This window comes from Heteronotia binoei, chromosome 18 (genome assembly GCF_032191835.1).
Source record: "Heteronotia binoei isolate CCM8104 ecotype False Entrance Well chromosome 18, APGP_CSIRO_Hbin_v1, whole genome shotgun sequence".
Lineage (NCBI taxonomy): Eukaryota > Metazoa > Chordata > Lepidosauria > Squamata > Gekkonidae > Heteronotia > Heteronotia binoei.
This window is the reverse complement of record NC_083240.1, coordinates 28,671,600-28,695,244: the sequence shown is the minus strand read 5'-3', so window position 1 is coordinate 28,695,244 and position 23,645 is coordinate 28,671,600. Positions and strand designations below refer to the sequence as shown.

The 23,645-nt window shown below is 45.3% G+C and overlaps 1 protein-coding gene across 11 annotated transcripts in view; it reads left to right on the top strand.

Moving 5' to 3' along the window:
* CUX1 (cut like homeobox 1) overlaps positions 1–23,645 on the top strand; it is a 364,039-nt gene that overhangs the window by 22,034 nt on the left and 318,360 nt on the right. The window lies entirely within an intron of this gene.

Sequence of the window (23,645 nt, the reverse complement as noted above, 5' to 3'; positions counted from 1 at the left end):
GGAAGGCTATTTTTCTGAGGTAGAGGCACCAGATTTGCAGCATAGCTGCTGGTGTCTCTCCTTAACACCCCAAATTTCAAAAAGATTAGACCAAGAGGTGCCCCATCCTCCATTGAAACCAATGGCAGGGGAAAAAGATGTTTAAAGGGATTATGGTCCCATTAAATGCCTTCTCCAAGGAGTAAGTTCACCTGGAAAACATTTAAAGGGGCTGCAGTCAATTTAAACTCTTCCAAGCCTTTTAGCTTTGGCTATCCGGCAGTCTTGAAAAACCATGAATATCTTCAGGATTTTCAGGGACCAGTCCCTATGGATAGACCAAAAAATAAAAAATCTTTCTCTGGCTGAAAGTATATCCAGAAAATATTGATAAGGTCTTTTTCAGATTTTTTTTTTTTTGGCTTGGATTTAACCAAATGCACACCTCTAATCTGGTGCAAACTGTAGTTTGATGATTAGGAGCATTTTGTGTTAGCTCCTCCTCTTCTTCTTTGTATCCTTTACAGAGCTATGAATAAAATTGTACATGTTGATATTTTTGCCAGATGTAGTGGGCACCAACCACACTTCACAGACCCCCTTCTGACCAAGGTTTCAAACTGTGGGGTGTCATAAACTATGGCGGGCAGAAATTTCATTACAGACACAACACTAACTATTGTAAGCTCATAAATGGACAAAGTGAAAGGATTCTTATACGAGAAGTTGACGAAGGAGATCTTGGCTTCTAGCAAATAGTTAAACTACGGTTTGTTGGTTGAGCAGTGTTGCATCTCTGGTGGACCCTAGTGAGATGGGACTTAACTCTGCTAGTTTCTACATAGATAATGCTTGTATCATTCAGAATTGCTCTCAGTGGGTGATTGTTGCTGACTTCTGTTTGCCTCCCAACCAAATGTGGAGACAATTTTTTTTCTGGGGGAGGGGAGGGGGGGGATCTTGGTCCATTTTAAAGCTTCTTGGAGCTTTCTGAGAATGATTGACTCAAAAGACCCCCATTCATCAGGAGCAATCCATTCTGGTTTCAAGGGAGGGAGAGCTCAAAGATTGCTCCTGTCTCTACACTGGAAGTCACCCTAGCAGGTTCTTGTGTTTCAGGCACCTTCCTTTTTTGCACTGCCTTCGGGAGGCAAAATGATTATATCATCCTGGCAGGTGGCCAGGCCTAAGGCAAAAACTTTTTGACCAAGGGTTGCTCTTGCAATGAAGAAAAAAAAGAAAGAAAGAACCAAGGCAGCTTTGTCTTTGCAGAGGGGAAAAAAATTAAAACCCTTCTGGATTTTGTTTGGATCAGTCAGAGTTCTGGTTCTTATGTGTTGCCTTGTTACTGTTTAGTGGAATGACTTCATAATTGTGCCTGGCTTGGAGCCAGATAAATCAACTTAGGAAGCTTGGGGAAATTCTTATCAGGGCAGAGCTTTATTGAGAGCCTGTTCACTGTTAATTAACCAGTACAGCCTGTGTGAACAGTGGAGTGGCTTTTAATAGGGTAGCTGCCCAGACTAGCCTGAGCTCAGTAGAGCTTGGAAATGAAGCAGAGCTAGCCATGGTCAATACATGGATGAGAGACCACTGAGGAAGACTGGAGTTGCTGTGCAGAGGAAGGCAATGACAAACCACTTCTGCTCATCTCTTGCCTTGAAAACCCCATGAGGGTTTGCCATAAGTTGGTTGTGATTTGATGGCCAGTTTGTTGTAGTGGTTAAGTGCGCCGGACTCTTATCTGGGAGAACTGGGTTTGATTCCCCACTTGTGACTGACTCATGGTCACATCAGCAGGTGCATGTAGAGGAGTGGGGAATCAAACCCAGTTCTCCCAGATAAGAGTCCGCACACTTAACCAGTACAACAAACTGGCTCTCTGTAGGTGATGACATACCACCTCTATTTGTCTCTTGCTTTGAAAAACCCTTTGGGGATCACCATAAGTCAGTTGTGACTTGATGGCATGTTCTACCACTATGAATTGTTCTAGTATCCTGGATTCTGCTCATTGTGCTCATTGTTTGCCATGCTGTGAGATGACGTGTCCATCATGATGTTTGAGTGACTTCAGAGTTTTTTGTTTTGGGACAGGGTGTGAATGGGCTTACCTTGCCTATTCCATTTTGCTTGACAATGCTGTGTCTTAGTACTGGAGTGTTCTGCTTGTCACAATCAGCCCTGATCACAGGAAAAAGGGTCTGGTGACTTTCTGAGAACTTGTGTAGCATAGTGACTCTAAAGAGACTGAACCAGGAAACTGAGAACTCACGTTTGTTATGAGATCATGAGGTAAACTTTTGCCAAGCTGTTGTCAGCCTTTCACCATCAGCATCATGGGTAGGTGGATACAATACAGATAAAATGTCCATCGGAAGAGTGTTTCTTAAAAATTGGGCCTGACATAGTTTTTGTATATGTTTCAATATGGGTTGTGAGCTATCTTGATGAGAAATGAAGGCTGCTTCCTGAAGAATGAAATCTTGCTTAATGAGATGCATTGTAATTAAATCCATATGAATTTTTATATGAATAAAATAGACACTCCAAAGGAAGAAGCAATCCTCCTGTGTGTGTGTGTGTGTGTTTAAATGGGACATTCCTTCTCATTGGAAAAGAGAAAAGAGAAATGTCTTTTCCAATAAGTTACTTATTGCTCATGGATATGAGTACTCATTGTTAAAAAATACTTCAGAATTGGTGCTTGATGTTGGGGGGTATCTTTCCAACTGACTTTTAAAAATTTTCTTACCGCAGTATACAAATCCAATTTGAGATCTAATAAGAAGTGGGCATATTTGATTACCACAGTAAAAAGGCTACCATAAATATGTGTTTCCTTTTATTGTATTGGCACCCAAATGGAACAGAATGCTTTGGATTGACTGTTCAGAGTAACCCATCTCTCCGTATTATCTTCGTTTTATCACACTGCTGAAGATATGCTGTCATGAAATTTGTGGGCACTCCCACATCTGGCTGGGTAGCATTTTGTGGAGTGTTTCTGGGAGACTTGTGCATGTCAGCTGTTCTCCAGTTATTGTAGCATGGGAAGTTTGCACATCTGTATGTGCAGGTCCCCTTGCCTGGGTCAACCTGAGCTATGGGATTACTTGTTTGCTTTTTTCTCTATCCCCACCACCTTTTGACTTCTGGTACTCTGATTTTATGCAGTTTGGGGTCTTTTGGGTTTTCAGTTTGTACTTCAAAGCACTAACTGTAGGCATGCCAGCTAGGGACATGCTGACAAATTAAGGGGGGATGATTTGGAAACTTTCCTCCTCCATATATACCCCCTGATCTCCATTTGTACTGTGGTTGAGTGGGGCTAATCTTCCTGTATTCCCCAGCTGATTCAGCTGCTCTCTGGAAGCATGCTCAGAACACCCCCCCCCCCAAAAAAAAGTTAGGCTATTTCTATTGAGCCTTTTCTTTCGGTTAATTGACAAAGTTGTATTTTTCTGCATGCCTGGAAAGCCCTTTGGGTATCTTGAAACTTCTGTTTTGTCTGAGGGTGGCTTGCTTTTTTGGATGTCACCCATCCACTCAGTCTGTTGTTGGATGTGATGTTGCACAAAGGCAAACCATCACTGCCTTAATAACTTCAACAGACTTTCATACAGACTTGCACTTCATCCCCCAGCGCTTCCAGTGGTGGAACGTGGGCTTATATTGGTTATGGCTGTCATGGTTTCCTCTATCTGCTGTCTTCATTGCATGTCCCAACCTTGCTAGTGAATTAACTAGTAGGGTAGGTGAAAGGATGGATGAGAAGGCAACATTGTCCACTCCAAAAGAGGAGGTGTCTAAGTATCTCCCTACATCTTCCAATAAAGTAGCTTCTGAAAACTGCAAAATCTGAACAGGGTCCCATTTGTTGACATACTAACCCAGGTCTGAAGACACATGGCACAGCCACTTTGCCGAAGGTAAGCAACTCTGGGTGTGATTGGTGCCTGATCTAGGGGCTTCCCTATGTATCTTTTGTGAAGGAAGAAGGAGGGAAACAATAAAAATATACTGGTAGGCAGTGCTTCCAATCCCCTTATTGTAGTGTAAGTTGTTTGGGGTTTTGTCATAAAAAGGTCAGTCTGGTATATTTTTAATAAATATTGGGGTTGCAAAACACTTTGTTTAATCTTGTTTAATTTTGTGTAAAATAGTATACCTCTAGGCTTGGCAGGATGTAGTGGGTGGCAAGAGTTCCCTTGCTTTTAGCAAGACCTCAGAAACATTGAAGGACCCACCTCCCTAACACTGTTGCTATGCCCTCAGGATGCCTGGAAGAGGGAGTGTGAGGGAGTCCTTCATATGCGAGCCTTGCAGCTCGCAGGTAGCAGGGCTCACTTTGTAGCAGGAGCTCCTTTGCATATTAGGCCACACACCCTTGATGTACTTTACTTTACTTTACTTTACTTTATTCGATTTATATCCCGCCCTACCCCACCGAGGTGGGCTCAGGGCGGCTTACAACAATAAAAGCTAACAAAGGTCGATTTAAATACAATTAAAATTATACAATAAAATACATAAAAGCCTAAAAATACATAAAACTCACATCGATATACACTATGCTACTATTACTTAAATCAGTCCTTCAAATTTCCAATATTCGGTAATCTGATGTTTAAGATTTAATAATCAGGCATTCTGCTCACAGTTAATTATATGCCAACCGGAAGAGGGTTGTTTTACAGGCCCTGCGGAACTGTTCAAGGTTCCGCAGGGCCCTCACCTCCTCCGGGAGCTGATTCCACCAACAGGGAGCTGCAATCGAGAAGGCCCTGTCCCTGGTCGCTTTCAGACGGGCCTCCTTTGGCCCAGGGATTATAAGGAGGTTCTGAGACCCCGACCTCAGCACTCTCTGGGGGACATGTGGGGAGAGACGGTCCCTAAGGTAGGCAGGTCCCAGACCATAAAGGGCTTTAAAGGTCATAACCAGCACCTTGTACCGAACTCGGTATGTTATCGGCAGCCAGTGCAGTCCTCGAAGCCCCGGCTGGATGTGCTCCCGTCTAGGGAGCCCTAACAACAGCCGGGCAGCGGCATTCTGCACTAGCTGCAACTTCCGGGTTCGGCACAAGGGCAGCCCCATGTAGAGGGCATTGCAGTAATCCAGCCTCGAGGTGACCGTTGCATGGATCACTGTTGCCAGGTCGTCGCCCTCCAGGAAAGGGGCCAACTGCCTTGCCCGCCTAAGATGAAAAAATGCGGACTTGGCAGTGGCTGCTATCTGGGCCTCCATAGTTAGGGTAGGCTCCAGTAGCACCCCCAGGCTCCTAACCCTGTGTGCCGCTGACAGAGGCACACCATCGAGGGCCGGTAAGGGAATCTCCCTCCCTGGACCACGGCGACCCAGGCAAAGGACCTCTGTCTTCGTCGGATTTAGCTTCAGCCCGCTCAGCCTGAGCCATCTAGACACGGCCTGCAATGCCAGGTCCAGGTTTTCTGGGACACAGGCAGGCCGGCCGTCCATAAGTAGATAGAGCTGGGTGTCATCAGCGTACTGGTGGCAACCCAGCCCATATCTCCGGGCAATCTGGGTAAGAGGGCGCATATAGATGTTAAACAACATCGGGGATAGAACTGCTCCCTGAGGGACCCCGCAATCCAGCGGGTATCTTTGGGACAATTCACCCCCAATCGCCACTCTTTGTCCCCGACCTTTGAGGAAAGAGGTAAGCCATTGTAAAGCCAACCCCTGAATCCCCACGTCGGCAAGACGGCAAGTCAGCAACCGATGGTCGACCGTGTCGAACGCTGCCGACAGGTCTAACAGCATCAGTACCGCCGAGCCGCCTCGGTCCAGATGCCGCTGGAGATCATCCACCAGGGCAACCAGCACTGTCTCCGTCCCATGACCTGGGCGGAAGCCCGACTGATGGGAGTCAAGGACGGAAGCATCCTCCAGGAAACTCTGTAGTTGCAACGCCACTGCCCTCTCAATGAGTTTACCCAAAAAGGGTAAATTCGAGACCGGCCGATAGTGTGCCAATTCGGCCGGATCCAGTGTTGGTTTTTTTAAGAGGGGACGGACCACTGCCTCCTTAAGAGGCGTTGGAAATTGCCCTTCCATCAGGGATCTATTTATGATATCCCGTATAGGATACCTAAGCTCCCTCTGGCAAGATTTAATAAGCCAGGAGGGGCAAGGGTCCGAATTGCAAGTTGTAGGGCGTGCAGACAAGAGGATCCTGTCAACTTCCTCCAAGCTGAGAGCGCCAAAACCATCCAGAATACAATCTGAAGACAGGCAAGGAGCCTCGGGTTCGGATACTGTCTCCAATATGGCGGGGGTGTCGCGGCGGAGCGACGCGACTTTATCTGCAAAAAATTTCGCAAAAGCCTCACAGCCTATTTCCAATTGACTAACGTTTGGGCTGCCCTGTGGCAGCGTTATAAGAGTCCGAATTATGTTGAACAATTGTGCCGGGCGCGAAGTTGCAGATGCAATCTTAGCCGCAAAGTATGTTTTCTTTGCGGCTTTGACTGCCATCTCATAGGACTTCATACACTCTCTATAAGATGTTCTAGTCGCTTCGTCTCGAGTACACCGCCATTGCCTCTCTAGTCGTCTGAGTCCTCGCTTTAGTTGCCGCAACTCCTGGTTATACCAGGGTGCTAGCTTTAGGCGAGGGCGCAGAGGACGTCTAGGTGCAATCTCATCGATGGCCCTGGAGAGCCTATCATTCCAGGACTCCACCAGGTCATCGAGAGAGTTGCCAGAGGGCCAGGGATCCCGTAGAGCCATCTGGAACCGTTCGGGGTCCATCTGGCTCCGCGGGCGAGCTAAAATAGGCTCGCCGCCTAAACGGGCTTGGGGTGGGATATTCATACGAGCCTTAAGGGCATAGTGGTCCGACCATGGCACTGTCTGAGCAGTAATATCGTCCACTAAAATTCCCGCCGCGAAGATCAGGTCTAGCATGTGCCCCGCCTGGTGGGTAGGCGTTGTAACAAACTGGGAGAGTCCTAGCGTCGCCATGGATGACACTAGGTCCATCGCCTGACTAGAGGACATGTCATCGGCATGGACATTGAAGTCACCCAGGATCAAAAGCCTTGGGTACTCCAATGCCCAGCCTGCTACGGCCTCCATCAGGGATGGTAAGGCGCCGGCTGGTGCGTTAGGCGGTCGGTACACCAGCCAAACCGCCAACCCCTCCCCAACGTCCCACGCCAAACCGGCACATTCAATGCCCCCGATCTCCGGAGGCGGGAGGGCCCGAAATGTAGCCAATCCTCCTGGAGTTTACAGTAGGCCCTGTCAGAAGAGCCCTGTAAGCTCTTTGAGGATTGGCTACATCGGGGTGTTTGGCCAAATATGCAAAGGAGCTCCTGCTACAAAGTGAGCCCTGGCTGGCAGCATGGATTCACTGGGCAGTGGACATGTAGCATGATATCACAGACATGTGACAGGAGGAGGAGGCGCCAGCGTGTCTGAACCTCCCTGGCCTCAAAAGGATTCCATTCCACCATTGAGGGGCCTTGCTTCTCACCATCTTCCTACTCTTCTCAGTGTGCATGGAAAGGCGCTCTTTCTCTTTCTCATTCTGTCTGCTGGCACATTAGCTGCAAGCCATTGTGCTGAAAAGCAAAAAAAAAGTAGCTCTGTAGTGGCTTGTGACCCAGCAGGTGGTGTCCTATAGCCCTCTGAAGATTGAAGGTTTCTAGATTAGGTACTACTGAGCTAGATGGTCCTACATAGCAGTTCTGCTGGATAAGACCAGTGATCCAGCATCCTGTTTCACACAGTAGCCAAGCAGTTGATTTGGAGGGCAGAGGGGTCAAGGCCTTCCCCTGCTGTTGCTTCTTAGTGCTGGCATCCAGAGACTGGCTGCAGAGGTTTCCTTTAGTCCCCATGGCTAGATATGCCAGCTGGCATACGTTGGAGAGGGGCTGTAGCTCATTGATGGTGGAGTGCCTGCTTAGTATGCAGAAAGTCTCAGATTCAATTTTAAGCATGTCCAGTTAAGTGAGGTCAGGTAACAGATGGTGGGGAAGACCTTTTTCAGCCTGTGATCTTGGAGAGCTTCAGTTAGGCCAAATAGGTAAGAGCAAGCTATAGGTGGAGACCTGGTGGTATAAGGCAGCTTCATGTATTCAGCATTGCCAAACACCCAAGTCCCTTCCTCCCCACCCACTACTCCACCTTTCTACTTCCTTAAAAAAGAGTATTTTTTAAGAGCAAAAAGCTGAGCCCATGAGTTAAATGAGAAGAGGAGACGCCAGCGATTCCTTTTCTGATGTATGCTGTGGTTTGGCTCCGAGTTGGCAAGGCATGGATGGAAGGGAAAGAGCAGAGACATCTGAAAGGCAGAGCAAATTTATTCTGGAGACAGAGTCGGGGAAAAGAGCACAGAACAGGAGACAGCAAAAGGTGAGACAAGGGGGAGGAAAGATGCGGTAAAGAGAGAACATACACCTCGAGGTTCCGACATGTTTGTGCCCTTCTGGTTTCTTTCCCTGGCTGAGGTCCCATAGCTCCAAGGCCTTTTGTCTGAGAGATTACGAAGGATACTTTCTGGGGTTGTGTGCAGAGGAGCTGGGAGTTGCATTTCTGGTTGCCGTTGCCTGTTGGCATTTAATGATAAGAGGCAAGTATTTTGAAACATTACATGCTGTACTAGCAGGCACACGTCCCCCTTAATTGTAACCCTCTGATTGCTCAGTCTTAGAGCCTTATGGGAATTGTGCCTGGGAGTTCTCATCTGTCCACTCCCACCTACCCCTCGCAATCCCATTTTGATCGGGAGAAAACTTGTGCCAAACCCAGGACGTGGGCTAGGCTGTGAATTGGGGATGGGAATTCTTCCCCATTTTGTGTCCTGAATTTATCTAAGATGCGCAGATTTTGATAGTTCCATTTTATTCTTATCGCAAAGTGTACTGGTTAATCTTTTTTAATTGGGAGAGGTTTATGATGGCTTCTGACAGCCTGAGAACCTTGACTATAGTTATCCCCCCCACTCAAAGCATTGACTGGGGCTTACTTTGAATTAGCTTTTTAGGACTGATTTATGAAAACTGATTTGCGTTCACCTGTGTGCTCAAAGTGCTTCACAAATGTTCTCAGCTGTTCTTACAACATCTCCCCTCTAAAGTTGGCCAGTATTATTGTCCCATATTGCAAATTCATGCCAGGGTTGAGACGTTGTGGCTTACTTGAGCTGGTATTTTACCTGGGGACCCCTTTGTTAATGCTTGTGAAAATGAACCTTATCCCAGAAAGGAAAAACTGCTAGCTGTCTGTTGTTCTGGGAGATACAGGGGTTTGCACAGATGGATCATAGTGCTGGTAGATCTGTCTGCTGTGTTGCTTCACAAACAATTGAGCAACATTAATAAGATGTGCAGCGTTAACAGACATTAGCACACAGACAGGAATACATTATCACTTGCCAAACCCCACTGTCTGGATTCTGTTTCTCTGGAAAGTAATGAAAGACACCTGAGAGTTTAGGGTAATTTACGGTGCTGATTCCTGCACAGATAAATTCAGCAGTGAATATTTATCAATGCTGATCGGCTATTGAGGATTGTGATTCAGGGTACTGGCTACGTTTGTTCTCTTCTTTTGAGAACACTATCTTAAAAATATTTTTATAAAAAGCCCCCCCCCCCTAAGTTTGAACCTTTTAAAGCATAGTAGACTGGTATTCTTTAGTAATCAGTTAGACATGTGTTCCTTTAATGTCGTGCATTGGTTGCTAGCAGTTCTTAGAATTACGTCTTCGTAATTTTATCAAGGACTGAACCTTAGGGGTTTTTTTTAAGTTTTTTAAGTTGAGCTTGTGTTTTAACTTGTATATTTATATACTTCATGTTTGACACAGCTCAGAACAGTATATAACTTTTAGTGAGAAAGTAACATTCATTAACAAAGATTTCAGGTTTTCACAGCTGGTAACATCATTAGGGTTTGTAGAATCTTTCGGGATCAAGTGCCGTGTTCTACTGGGGAAAGTTTTCCTTCCAGACGTTTCGTTCTCAGCTGCGGAGAACATCCTCAGTGGCGTTGCAGCCGGAGCAGGCGCTCAGACCTTCTTGGCTGCTGTGCACAGTCTGAGCGCCTGCTCCGGCTGCAACGCCACTGAGGATGTTCTCCGCAGCTGAGAACGAAACGTCTGGAAGGAAAACTTTCTCCAGTAGAACATAGCACTTGATTCCGAAAGATTCTACAAACCCTAATAGCATTCATTAACATTATAGAAATGTGCCTTTCAGAGTCAGACTCTAACAATGGAAGTTATTAAAACTGCTGAATGACTTTGAAATTTGAAGTGAAGAGCTGAGTTGAAAGTTTTACTCGGCCAAAAAAGATCTGGCCAACCAACCAGTCGAGCGCTGGTCAAATATTTCTAAAGCATTAGCAGAAACAAAATCGGCAGGTTTAATGCTACTTTGTCCTATGAAAACAAAGTGATTGTTGTGAAGTGATCATGGAGCTGGAGTAGTAGGTACTCAAACATTCTTCTGATTAGAGGATCATAGCTGTACCCAGGGCTTTTTTGTAACAGGAACTCCTTTGCATGTTAGGCTACACATCCCTGATGTAGCCAATCCTCCTGGAGCTTACAGTAGGCCTTGTACGAAGGCATTCATCACGAAGACAAGTAGGCCTTGTCCGGCATTCATCACAGCCTGTAAGCTCTTGGGGGATTGGCTACATCAAGGGAATGTGGCCCAATATGCAAAGGAGTTCCTGCTACAAAAAAAGCCCTGGCTGTACCTATACTGTTTGCATTGGAGTATTGAATTCAGATCATGTCAGTGGGCCAAGCTTCCAGTTGGCTCTGTTTTTTAAAGAATTTGGTTTTCATGTAAAGCATATAATACAAAGATCAGTTGATGCCTTAGCTCATTCTGTTTGGGTTCGGTGCCAGACTGTAATTTTTTTTAACTTCTGTTAGACATGTTCTCTAACTGATGTTATCGGATCTTAAACAAGCATGAAGATAACTACGCATGCACGCACTTGCTGTTCTGTATCCTGGAGGATCCCAGAAGCAAGTATTCTGCCATCCAAACAAGGCATTTGGCAACCTCTCTGGCTTGGGCAACTTGGCTGTTTGCCCAGTTGTAAGGTTATTGGCTTTTGAACCATGACGAGGTTTTGGAATGTGGTATGGAGTCTTAGTTTAATATGGCGAGTGTGTGTATGTGTGGATCCGTGGGAAGAGTTCATGGAAGGTGTTGGCGGAGCAGATCTTTCCCCACCTTTGCTTTCCTGAAAAGCCCTCTCTGTGTTTTGCAAGTAAAATGGCACCATAGAATGAGGCGGGAGGGGGGGGGGAGCTGAAGTGCCAAGGGGAAATTATCTAAAATCACCTCTTCCTTTCCTGTTGATGCAAGCCATGGGTGTTTCTGATTGACTTTATTGTACTGTCGTGAGGTAGATTTTAATTCTTTGCTGCCAGGAACTTTGAGAACTTTTTAGCCTCATAAATGTAACAGAATAATAAATATTATATAGAACTGAAAAAAAAAATTGGAAGTAGCTTCCGTGTTAAAGTTTGTATTTAAGGATGGGCCCTGGCTTGCCAAAGGTCATTGCTGTGGAATTATACCTAAGTTCCTTTCAAAATCAAGTTCTGTTGTGGTTGTTGATGATGCTGGAATCCCAGCGCCCTTCTAAGAGGTCTGAAGTGCAGCAGAAAGCAATAGGGCTTAAACGCACCGTCTTGTGCTTGTAGGTTGGAACCGTACTGACTGTTGCAGCTGTCAGTAATAGAACCCTATTTAAAATGGCTTGCTTTCTCTTCAGAAGAGATCTAATGACTGCATTACTTTGGGTTTGGGGGGGGGGGGGCGGAAGAGATGGGGACGGTGCTCTGGCTTCAGGCCAAGTCCTGTGTCCGGCATTCATCACAGCCAGTTGATGTGTTGCCAGCAGAAATACAGTTCTCCTGTTGCGTCCAGAACTGTGATATCAGTTGCTTGTTAGCAATCCAGGGAGCAAATGTGGAGGAGTTTGCATTCCATGTGTCTAATGCCAGGGCTGAGCTTTCATAGAACGTTAGGCCTTTGTGTGTGTGTTTGTTACGAAGTCCTCAGCCTGTGTTTCAAGTCCTTATGGTTGTGGAGGAAACGCATGGGCACCACCTCTCCAATGAAGGTTCAGAAAAGTTCCCAATATTGGCAAGCAGGCTACCCTTCCTTGTTAGCTTCCTGTCACATTTCAGTCTCTTTCTCTCTCCCATCTTCCTCTGGAAGGCCTGTCAGGTTGTTCTTTCTTACTGTGTCCCCGTGGCAAAGTTTATAAAGTTAGAAGATATTGGAAGATCTCATAACCTGCAGCAGTAGTTTCGCCCTCTGTGTGTGTGGTTTTGTGTACTGGGGGGGGGGGGGGTAGGGGTTGGGGAAAAATGCTTGAAAATAAGTAGCCATCACTTTGACAACCTGAACTTTTTAAGGTCACCTGTACCCCAATCTGAACACAATTTTTCTGGAATACCTGTTTGAGTTTTAGAGACCTGTATAGGGTAACCTGAAAATACTTGGGTTATAAATTGTGGATGACTGGTTTTTTGGTTTAGAATTGCCTCCCTCATGGATACCTTAACACACTGAGTCTTAACCAGGTCCTAATTTTGCTGTCCTGTTTTCTCCCAGTGTGCTACTTTTCTATCATCTTCCTGTGTAGTGGAGCATTCAAAATCACAATTCCCCACCCCTGCAGTCTTAAGGGATGTGTTCTAAGATGGATTGTACCCTGTGTTTGCTGACTATGTTGCTTGACTCTAAATGGCTTACTGGGTTGGGGATGAAAGAAGCAAAAAGCTGGCATTATCAGAGCTTTGGATGGGTGCTACAAGGGGAAGGGGTGGGGGGATATAACCTTTTTACATTACACAGTTTTGCCCTCCAAAGACAAAGAATACTGATAAATATAGCTATAAGATCAGTATCTGCTCCCCTCTAGCTTAAAGCAATTGTTAAGTCCCACATTTTGAAGTGGGACTTAAATGAAAAATATAGAAAGATTAGAATAGCATGTAGTATCCCTGCTTTATCCTTGTGAGAATCCTGCAAGGTAAATTGTACTGACCTGGATGGCCTAGGAGAGCCTGATCTCATCAGATCTTGAAAGCTAAGTAGGTTCTGCTCTGGTTTGTGTTTTGATGGGAGACCACTGAGGAAGTCTGGGGTGGCTACCTTGAAAACCATGCAAGGGCACTGTAAGTTGGCTGTAACTTGATGGCACTTTCAACCACTGGCCTGGGGGCCACCCAGGCTTTGTAGCTGAGCAGGGGCTTGAGATATTTAGAGTGTCCAAGCTCAGCATCCTATTATCTGCACCACGATTTGTTCAAAAATCAGAGCTATAATGTCTGAAGAGCAGAGAGGCTGGGGTTGCAGCAGTTACTTTAGATGTCTGAATGACCCTACCTAGTCTCTCTTTCAGTGCTGTATGTTCTTTTCCTGAGCTAGCAGAAGGGGAATCAGTTATGCGGAATAATAAAAGCATATACCCTTTGCTTATTTTTCAGAATTTATTCCAGCTGCAGAACATGTTTCTTATGCATACACATTTTTCTGAAGAGCAGTGTGTCTGTGTTGGAAACGCTGCAGTGATTCATAGTCAGGGCACTTTAAGAAGTTTTCTGAAAGAGGATTTTGAGAGCACCTGGCAATGCAGTGTAATTAATATTAACAGCAGAGGGAACAATTCATTGCCTTGGTGGGTCTTGTCAGCAATGTGCTTTTAAGTGTTGGTGCAGGATCAACATTTTTTGTAGCTACAGGAAACAGAGTTTGGAAACTTGAGGAACAAAAAACTCCCAACACCCCCACCCCCATCTTCATTTCCTGGTACTAGATGCAGTATCAGAAGGACTTCTCTTCAAGAAGTCCAGTCCTATAATTAACAAATGGTGGCACTCAAGGATATATTTCTTATCCTCCCATTTTATTCCCACCTTTCTTACTGCATGAAACATGGAGGCCTCAGGTTCTCAGGTAGTCTTGGATCCAAGCACTGACCCAAAGCTACTTTGCTTCACCATGGTGGTTTCTTCCCCTGGACTTCGTTAATTTCATTTCTCTGAACTGGTCTCTTGCAAGTTTGACTGTAGAATACAAAGATTTTTTGTTTGTTTGTTTTGCATTTGAAGGATGGATGTTTGACTCTGAAGTCCCAATTTTTTGAGCTTGTCTTTGAAAAAAGTGTGTGGTCCTCATGGTTTTAGATACATTTTAGGGGGGTGGGATGGCAGGAGATACTAAAGCGTTAGAGAGGGACAAGAAGACATGTTAGCTGTTGGGTGAAGTATATAGTATCTGAAAAGCATGTTTCTTAGCTGGTAAAATGTTGTGGCTTTTGGAGCCTTACTTAGAAGCTTTGCAGATGTTGGGGAGCAATTTTCACAGATTATCCCTCTTGTGGGAGTCTAAAATGTCCCCTGGAAATGCTGTTCCTAGGGGATAGAGGACCCCACCTAGAATAACAGAGCAGGAATCAGAGGTCTCCTGTGATTTGGAGGGGGGAATCCATGAAAATCAGCCCCCTCCTTCCACCTATGGAAATTCTAGGCAGGATCCAAGCCTCTGCCTGCTGTCATTTCTGGTCATGCACCAGTTTTTTAAAAAAACAAGAGCTGGGTGAAGGCCTTTCATTACATACCAGTACTTGAACCAAGCAATATAGGGTGAGGCTTCAGCAGCTGGTGGGGGGATTTATGAATGAGGCAGGATCCTTGCTTGTAATGCCTGATGTGATTATATTGCACACTGTGTTGAAGTTTAAATAAAACAGGAGTCTGAGGATGCCCCGAAAATGAACCAGATTTATTCCATCATAAGCTTCCACGAGTCAGAGCTTACTTCACCAGATGCATAATTGCATCATTCATGATGCAACTGGTACATATCCTCTACTTGCTCCTCCAAACTTCCTCTCCTTAGTTCTGCCCCTACTTATGACTTAAAAGGTGATCAACTTCTCAGATCTGTGCGTTCTACATTTATGAGAGCATGTAAAGAATTTTGACACTGGGTGTGGAATTTATGTGAAAAATGAAGACCGGTGTGATGTGAGGCCCGCAAGGCATGTTATCATCTGATAAGGCATGTTATCAGATATTATCTGTATACGCTGCAACAATAAATCTACAGCACAAGGAAGCACACACAAGACGGTAACAGGACCAGCAGCTATAAAATAGATAGGCCACAAAGCAGCAGAAAGATATCCTGGTATTATTAAAAGTTTGAAGTAATAAAATGGTGCTAACTTAAGCATCAAAAAGAAAAGTTGGTAGGTGTCAAGCAGGTATCTGTGGGGAAGGTCCCTGCCCCAGTAGTTGTCCGTCTGTGTTAAGCAAGGTATTTGGAGTAGGGCCTTGGATTAATTTTTACTCTGTAGGAGGCTATCTCCCTAGCTGTTTGGCTCTGATTTAAAATTAAAAGCCAGTTTCCAGGGCTTATGACTGAGTCAGGTCATTGTTCCCATCTAATTTGGTATTGTCTCCTCTGACCTGCAGGGGCAGGTCTTTCCCAACCCTTCTGTTTTGGAAGTTCCTTAACTGGAGCTGATGGGGTTTGGAGCTGGGAACTTTGATGTGTTAAACAGGTGCTCTGTCACTGATCCATGGCCACTCCCCAACACAGGTAAGGCTTGATGACAAGTCAGCAAAACGTGGAACGAGTGGGTCAGAGGAGGATCCCAAAGGGAGCATGGCTTCTGCACTCCTTGCCCTTGCCATTGAGTGGCAAAAGTGGAACCAGCTATGCAAAATAAGCATATGTCAATGGACTTAATTTTTGCAAATTGTAGGATTGTAGAATTCCCTTTTTCTTGGTTCAAAATTTACTTTGTTTTATTTTTTTTAAATTCTATCCCACACTTCAGTCTCACAAGCATATAAAAGAGGAAAAATACAGTTTAAAAGACTAAAAGATATAAAACCTCAGCAGCAGTTCCTCCCTTGTCAATCCCACCCTCCCTAAGTTAATAGCCTGGATTAAAAGAGAAATTTTAGCCTTGTGCCTAAAAGTCTAGGCACTGGGGCAGACCTCTGATAGAAGGGTATTTATTCCATAAGCAAGGTGCCACCACGGAGAAGGTCCTATTCCATGTTGCCTTTTCGTCTGGAAAAGGCTTTCTTTTTTTTCTTTCTTAAAGCAATCTCCATTCTTTGCATAATGAAGATATCTTCTTTTCATATGAATTATTCATTGATGCTGCATTGCTGTAAAACAGACACTCTGGGTCTTGGGGTTAGGGTGGAGGACACAATTCAAATTGAGAACATTTCTCAGACTTCTGGAAAAAGTGGCTCCCTCCCCATCTTCAAGTACTTGAAGAAGAAGAAGATGATATTGGATTTATATCCCGCCCTCCACTCCGAAGAGTCTCAGAGCGGCTCACAATCTCCTTTACCTTCCTCCCCCACAACAGACACCCTGTGAGGTGGGTGGGGCTGGAGAGGGCTCTCACAGCAGCCTCTGCCAGAGCTATGGCTGACCCAAGGCCAACCTCTGCCAGAGCTATGGCTGACCCAAGGCCATTCCAGCAGGTGCAAGTGGAGGAGTGGGGAATCAAACCCGGTTCTCCCAGATAAGAGTCCGCACACTTAACCACTACACCAAACTGGCTCTCATATAGAAGGGCTGTCATATAGAGGATGGTGTGGAATTGTTTTCTTTGGCCTTGGAAGGTAGGACCAGAACCAATGGGATGAAATTAAATCAAAAGAGTTTCCGGCTCAACATTAGGAAGAACTTTCTGACCGTTAGAGCAATTCCTCAGTGGAACAGGCTTCCTCGGAAGGTGGTGGGCTCTCCTTCCTTGGAGGTTTTTAAACAGAGGCTAGATGGCCATCTGACAGCAATGAAGATCCTATGAATTTAGGGGGAGGTGTTTGTGAGTTTCCTACATTGTGCAGGGGGTTGGACTAGATGACCCTAGAGGTCCCTTCCAATTCTATGTTTCTATGAGTAAACAAAGATATACAAGTCAATTATCTGCAATCGGTGTATGAATATCAGCTTCAGTCTTGTTAAGTGCAAGCATTAAAAAAAAATGAAGGCATGGGCCTGTAGGTAGTGATAAACTGCACAAAGATGGCTTTGTTCTCATACCGGAGCTGCAGGAATCTTGGTTGTGTTGAACCAGTTCCCAGCATTCCGTTGTATCATTCATTTTATATCACTGCTGCGGCTGCTGTTGTTGTCCCAGAGGTGTGGGCCTACAATGACTGGTGGGGGGAAAACTGCTGTCACAAAACTTAACTGGAGTTGTCACTCAAGGCAGGATGGAGCAGGGGATACAGTGCAGAAAAGGGGGGCGGTCTGTGAAGGAGGGGAGGGCTCCCTTGGTTAGGCAGAATGGGGGCTGTAGTGGGCTGTAGACTTAAGGTAAGGGGATAGCAGCTGCTCCCTAGTACATTCCTATGGTTCTGGTAAAAGGGAGGGCAGTATGAATGGAAGTTTCCCCTAAACCCTCCCCCCACCCCAACGTATTAGATAACTGGATGGATTTTCAGTGTGAGAGATTGTATATTGCTAGAAACCTCATTGCGAGGGAGGGGAGGGTGAGACATGAATCGCCCGTAAATGACGCCCTGACCATCTTTGACCTGTTTGCCAACAGACCTTGCCTATTCTGCTTTAATGGAAGAGGACGGAGCATGTTAATAACCTAGCACCCTCCTCCCCTCCACCTCCAGAAATGGGTGTGTACATCAAAAGAGCACTCTTGGATCTGATAAATGATCCATGTAGTCCAACATCCTATTTCACAGAACGTTCAGTTAGTGTCATGGAGGACCAACAAACAGGACATAAAGGCCAAGGCCAGGGGTGGCCAAACTTGCTTAACAAAAAGCCACATTGACTAAATGTCAAATGTTTGAGAGCCGCAAGACATGAATGTCAAGACGTTTCAGAGCCACAAAGGAAGGAAGGCAAATAGGAGGAGGGAGGAAAGGTGGAAAGAAAGCCTCTTTAACTTTAAATACATTCTCCAAGCTGCCAGTTGGCTTGGCTTGGAGAAGTGATTTAAATACATAAATGCTTTCTCCAAGCTGGCTGACAAGGCAATGGAGGCTTCAAGAACCACACAATATGTGTAAAAGAGCCACATGTGGCTCCCTTGCTAGTTTGGCCACCCCTGGCCAAGGCCTTCTCTTGATGTTACTCCTTAGCATTGCTCTTCAGAGGTGTGCTGCTCCTGAACATGGAGGTTACCTCTAGTCACTATGGCTACTACTAGTCATTGATGGACTTCTTTATTAATCTGTCTCATTCCCTTTGAAAGCCGTGTATGCTAGCGGCCATCACTATGTCCACTGGCAGCGAATTCCACAATTTTGTTTCCATCTCTGACTTTCTTCTTCTCACAGAGTACCTGCTGTAGCGACTTGTTTTATCGCCGCTAGACTGGCTTGACTGATAGTTCTTTCTAAGGCTGTGACTGTCAACTGAATAAAGGCAGCAAATATTTCAACACAAATGTGTTTACTAGGGTAGTATCAGGCCTGTCCCTATCTGAAAGTGAGTGGCAGTGAAAACATCCATAGAATTACAATAAAATTCAGTTTAAAAGGTACACTGAGTCCCTGAAATAATTCTGTGTCTCCCAAAAGGAGTCTGACCATGTCTGAAAGATACTTGGGTATTTTTTAAGTGGGAAGTCAATAACTTTGGAGCAGTTGATAGAAGGTCTGATATAGAAGACTTAAAAAAAAAACCCTACAGAAGACTGGTCATTTGTCTCTTAAAGTAGTAGGAGTACTTAGGTAGCTATGAATAGATTTGTACTTAAAATGATTTATGCCTCTGGGCTGTTCGGTGTAATGGTATTAGAAATATCTAATTGATATTACTTGGCAATAAATTTGGAGGCTGCTTTTTCTCTACGGAACAGATATTGTTGAAAGGGGCTTCCTAATGGCCCATAGAACTGTTTAAGTGAGAAGGTGTTAGTGATTTCCTTCAGCTAAAGCAGGTGCTTTCTCTGGTCCAAAGAACTCACTCATGTATGTAGGATAAGCTGGAAGGGATGTTGGGAGTTTCTGGGTCTCGAGGTGGAGCAGTTCCCATGAAAGGGGTGGCGTTGTTTTTCTCTCTTCTTCCTGCCAGCCCTGCCTTCTCACCCGTCATCATCTTCGCCTGCCTCTCAGCCTGCCTGCCTGTTTGATTTGGACGGATTTCTTAGTTCTGACAACCCCCATCAACTGACTCTGGGTTTCCTCTGTCTGCCTTGCTGGGGCTGTTACTTGGACTCAGCCAACTGGGGCTGGATTCAGACATACCTTTAGTGGATCCAGTCAGCATCTCTGCTGATGCAAAAGGGAGGAAGGGTCCCTGTGAACACTTAAAGAGGTTATGCTGGGGATCATGGGACCCGCATGGACAAAAGCCATGTGGGATGGGGGTTATAATAAAGAGGAGAATTAGGCCAGACTGACTGAAAAATTCAGTTGGATCTCATCCTTGTGGTTTATAATCAGGGGCTTGCTCACCTATTTGTGATTTCAGGATACAGGTCGTCCAATAGACTGGCTGATTGGTTGGTCGGTAGTAGAAAGGGCATTCAAATTAGGGTTTGGAACTGAGTGGCCAAAGACAGTTTGTATTAACTGAGGTGTGTCATGATAATCCGAATTCACAACCACACTTTGTGAATACAGTGATCCCTTCTGGTTGTCTAGCTAGGGAGACATAGTATAGGGAATGTGTCCTTTTTACCTGGAGACAGGAAGAGGGGTAAGAAAACAGACAAGCATTCCAGAAGCACAGCACCCCTGTAGAGAAGGCCTGTTGATGTGTGGCATGTATAAGAAAAGTATGGTTTGGAGATGCTGTGGCTGAGTTTGCCATTTGGTTGAACAAATTTGATTTCCATTCCTAGTGCCACTGCTTCATATTGCATTAGCATGTTTTCTATGGGTGAGACCTTGTGTATTGCGCAATATTAGTTGTTTGTGCTCCTGTGTGCTGCAACTTCCAAATCATTGCAACCTGGAGCCCCACCATAAAATTGAGAACAGCAGGTATTTGCTTTCTTCTGCGTGGGATTTGAGGGCACCTTATTTTCACATGCTCTTTGCATGTGAAGATACACTCAGATTGTAAAGGTGTTAACTGAGAATGCCCAGCAAGCTGTTCCATTTGACTGCTAATGGAAGGAGTAGGGAGAGTTCTGGATAAAACTTCCTAGGACAGCTTTGTTTCTTTTTACATGTTTTATTGGTGGCCTAGGTATTAATGACCTCTCAGGTTAGATGTGAAAATAATATATTTTGCAGAGGTAATCCAATTTCGAATTAAATGAAATCTTTGAAGAACATAATGAGTGTCTGTCTGGACTGGCCCAAAAGTCCATCTTTAGCCAGACGTTCATGGAACCTCATAGGCAGAGCACAACAGAGACAACCAACCTCTCTTGCTTTCCCCTAACATTTCAGTACTTACCCACATGCTGTGGGGCAGAATACCTTTACATGTAATTTTTGCTAGCGATCGATAGCTGAGTTCCTGGAGGGTCAATCTAAAACCTGAAGGTCAACTTTATTAAATTTCTGATGGTAAATAGTTCCACAGATTGTGTATTCTGTGAACAGAAGAGTCCTGCTGGATCAGAGCAATGGTCCATCTAGTCCAGCATCCTGTCTCATACGCTGACCAAACAGTTGCTCTGGAGGGCTAACACTAGGGCATAGAGGCCTCAGCTTCCCCTTATGTTGCCTCCTGGTGTTGTTGTTCAATCGCACAGTCAAGTCTGACTCTTTGCAACCCCATATACCAGATCACGCCAGGCCCTCCTATCCACTACCACCTTCCAAAGTCTGCTCAAATGCATGTTGGTTATATCAGTAACGCTGTCCAGCCATCGCATTTTTTGCCGTCCCCTTCTTTTGCCTTCTGTCTTTCCCAGCATCAGGATCTTCTCCAGTGAGTGCTCCCTTCTCATTTGTTGGCCAGAGTATTTGAGCTTCCAGGGAACAGTCAGGGTTGATTTCCCTTAGGACTGACTGATTTGATCTTCTTGCAGTCCAAGGGACTCTCAAGAGTCTTCTCCAGCACCACAATTCGAAAGCATCTATTCTTCTGTGTTCAGCCTTCCTTATGGTCTAACTCTCACAGCCATACATTACTACTAGGAATACCATTGCTTTGACTATATGGACTTTTGTTGGCAGGGTGATGGTACTGGTATTGAATGGTTTACTGCCTCTGAATGTGGAGATTCACTATAACTTTAGTCACTGTAACTAGTAGCCACTGCTGCTTCTACTGATCCTGAACCAGCTGCTCATCTCTACATATTAGAAGAGAGTGAGGGCTTTGAAGGCTTGGGATGGGAAACAATTTCCTTTCAGTTTGCTTTGGCTGATTTTTATGAATTTCTTACCACTTTCTTCTCCCTACTCCATCTTAAAAGGCCTTAAGCTTTTCTTAGTAAAGATGATGCCCTCTAATCATTTCAGTGATTGTCTTGAATGTTTCTTGCAAGTTCCATTCACATGTGAGTGCATCATAGATGCTGGGACTCAAGTTTTGTTCCTTCTCCAGTTCCTGTCCCCCTTTTCCACCCTTGCTGCTCTCTGTGCTGTCATTTTCAGGCATAGCCAGCTTCTAGAGGGGATTGGATAAACATATGGAGCGGAGGTCCATCAGTGGCTATTAGCCACAGTATATTGTTGGAACTCTATGTCTGGGGCAAGTGATGCTCTGTATTCTTGGTGCTTGGGAGAGGCAACAGTGGTAAGACTTCTAGTGTTCTGGCTCCACTGATGGACATCCTGATGGTACCTGGGTTTTTTGGCCACTGTGTGACACAGAGTGTTGGACTGGATGGGCCATTGGCCTGATCCAATATGGCTTCTCTTATGTTCTTTCAGTGAATGTCACTTCCTGATTTTAACCCCCAAGATGAAATTATGCGCAGCACAGAGAATTTTGGGAAGGATCCCTTTCTCTCAGCATATGATAGGGTTTAACCCTTTGCCTCTAGAATTTCCCCCATGTGAGTTATTACCCAGTTACTCATTTTGGAGGCAGTGAACATAAGAACAAGAAAAAAGCCCAGCAGGATCAGACCAGTGGTCCATCTAGTCCAGCATTCTATCTCACACAGTGGCCAACCCATTCCTCTGGAACTGATGTTGCCTGCTGGCAATGGGATAGTGGAAGAGGTTCGCCATGTCTGGTAGCCACTGATAGCTCCATCCTCCATGAATCTGTCTAATCCCCTTTTAAAGCTACCTATACCTTTGGCCATCCCTACATCCTCTGTCAGCGAATTCCACATTTTAATCACTTGCTGTTTAAATAAGTATTTCCTTTTGTCCGTTCTGAATCTACTGCACACAAGCTTCATTGGATGCCTTTGAATTCTAGTATTTTGGGAAAGCGGGGGGATTCTCTTTGTCAGCTGTCTTCACCATGCATAATTTTATAAACCTCTATCATGTCCCTACTTAGTTGTGTCTTTTCTAATTTGAAAAATCCCAGACTCTTAGCTATTCCTTACAGGGAAGGTGCTGCAGCCCCCTAATAATCTCTTCTGTATTGTGCTGTTGGCCTTATTCACAGCCTGTTCCAGGTTTTTACTGTTGCAAATAATTGAGTGTCATCAGTGAGTTTGGCTGCCCTGTTTTTCTCCCGGGACAAGTTAAATGGTCCAAGTCACAGTACAGTTCCTTGGGAGAGAACCACCACTGTGTGCTTCTCTCCCTTGTGAAAATGGCCCCTTTTATTTCTGTTCTTCCAATTCTTGCCACTACTTATTTTGTGACCGAGATGTTTGCTTAGGAACCCTTTGGGTGAGGGACTTTGTGTGCCTTAGCGCCTAGTGGGAGGAACTGAATGTGTCGTTGCTACTTGCGAGTTGGGTGACAGCTTGTAGTTTAGGTAGTGGTTAAAAATAAACTTTGTGGGGTTGAGCAGCTCTCACTGATCGAAGGGGTTTGAAAGCTCTGAGCTTCTGAAATGCGAAGGATGCAAATTCTAGTCTCAGTAAAAGCTCACCCTGTATATGACGACAAACAAGCGCATCAAATAAGGGCTCATGTGACCCACTCACAGGAGAGACTCACTGCTGTGTGTTTGCTTAATTTACTGTTCTGGACCTGCTCATGTTCTAGTCTCTATCAATTATGATTAGACCATTCATAGCTGTGGCGGAACATCCTGCCTGTGGAAGAGGCTTCATGTTGTGCCTCTGCATGCAGGGCTGAATTAACAATTAGGCCAACTAGGTATTGGCCTAGGGGCCTCCACATCTTTAGGGGCCCCTGGCCTGCTTTCTGCCCCAGTCCGCATGCACAGCCAGCAACTGAGCCCCTTGCCTGGTGTGGCTGCTGCCGCCGTCGTTGCCAAGTTTGCCTCTCTGCTTCTCCTCCACAGCTTTGTCAAAGGTGCTTTTGAGAAAGTTCCTGCAGGCTGCAGTGGGGGGCACGGGTCATGGGGCGGACGCTCTGATTCTGAGATAATTTGTGAGGGGCCCCCCAAGATTTCGACTGCCTAGGGGCCTCCGCAGGGTTTAATCTGGCACCGTCTGCATTAATCATTTGGCTCTGGCTTGCCTTGTTCCAGTATGGAAGCGCTATCTACCAGGGTATCTTTCATAGCCAGGTATGGATGGGGTTCATGTGTGAGCAGGTTTTTTTTTTTAAAACACTCATTGGAGTAGAAGAGTGAAATGTCACCAA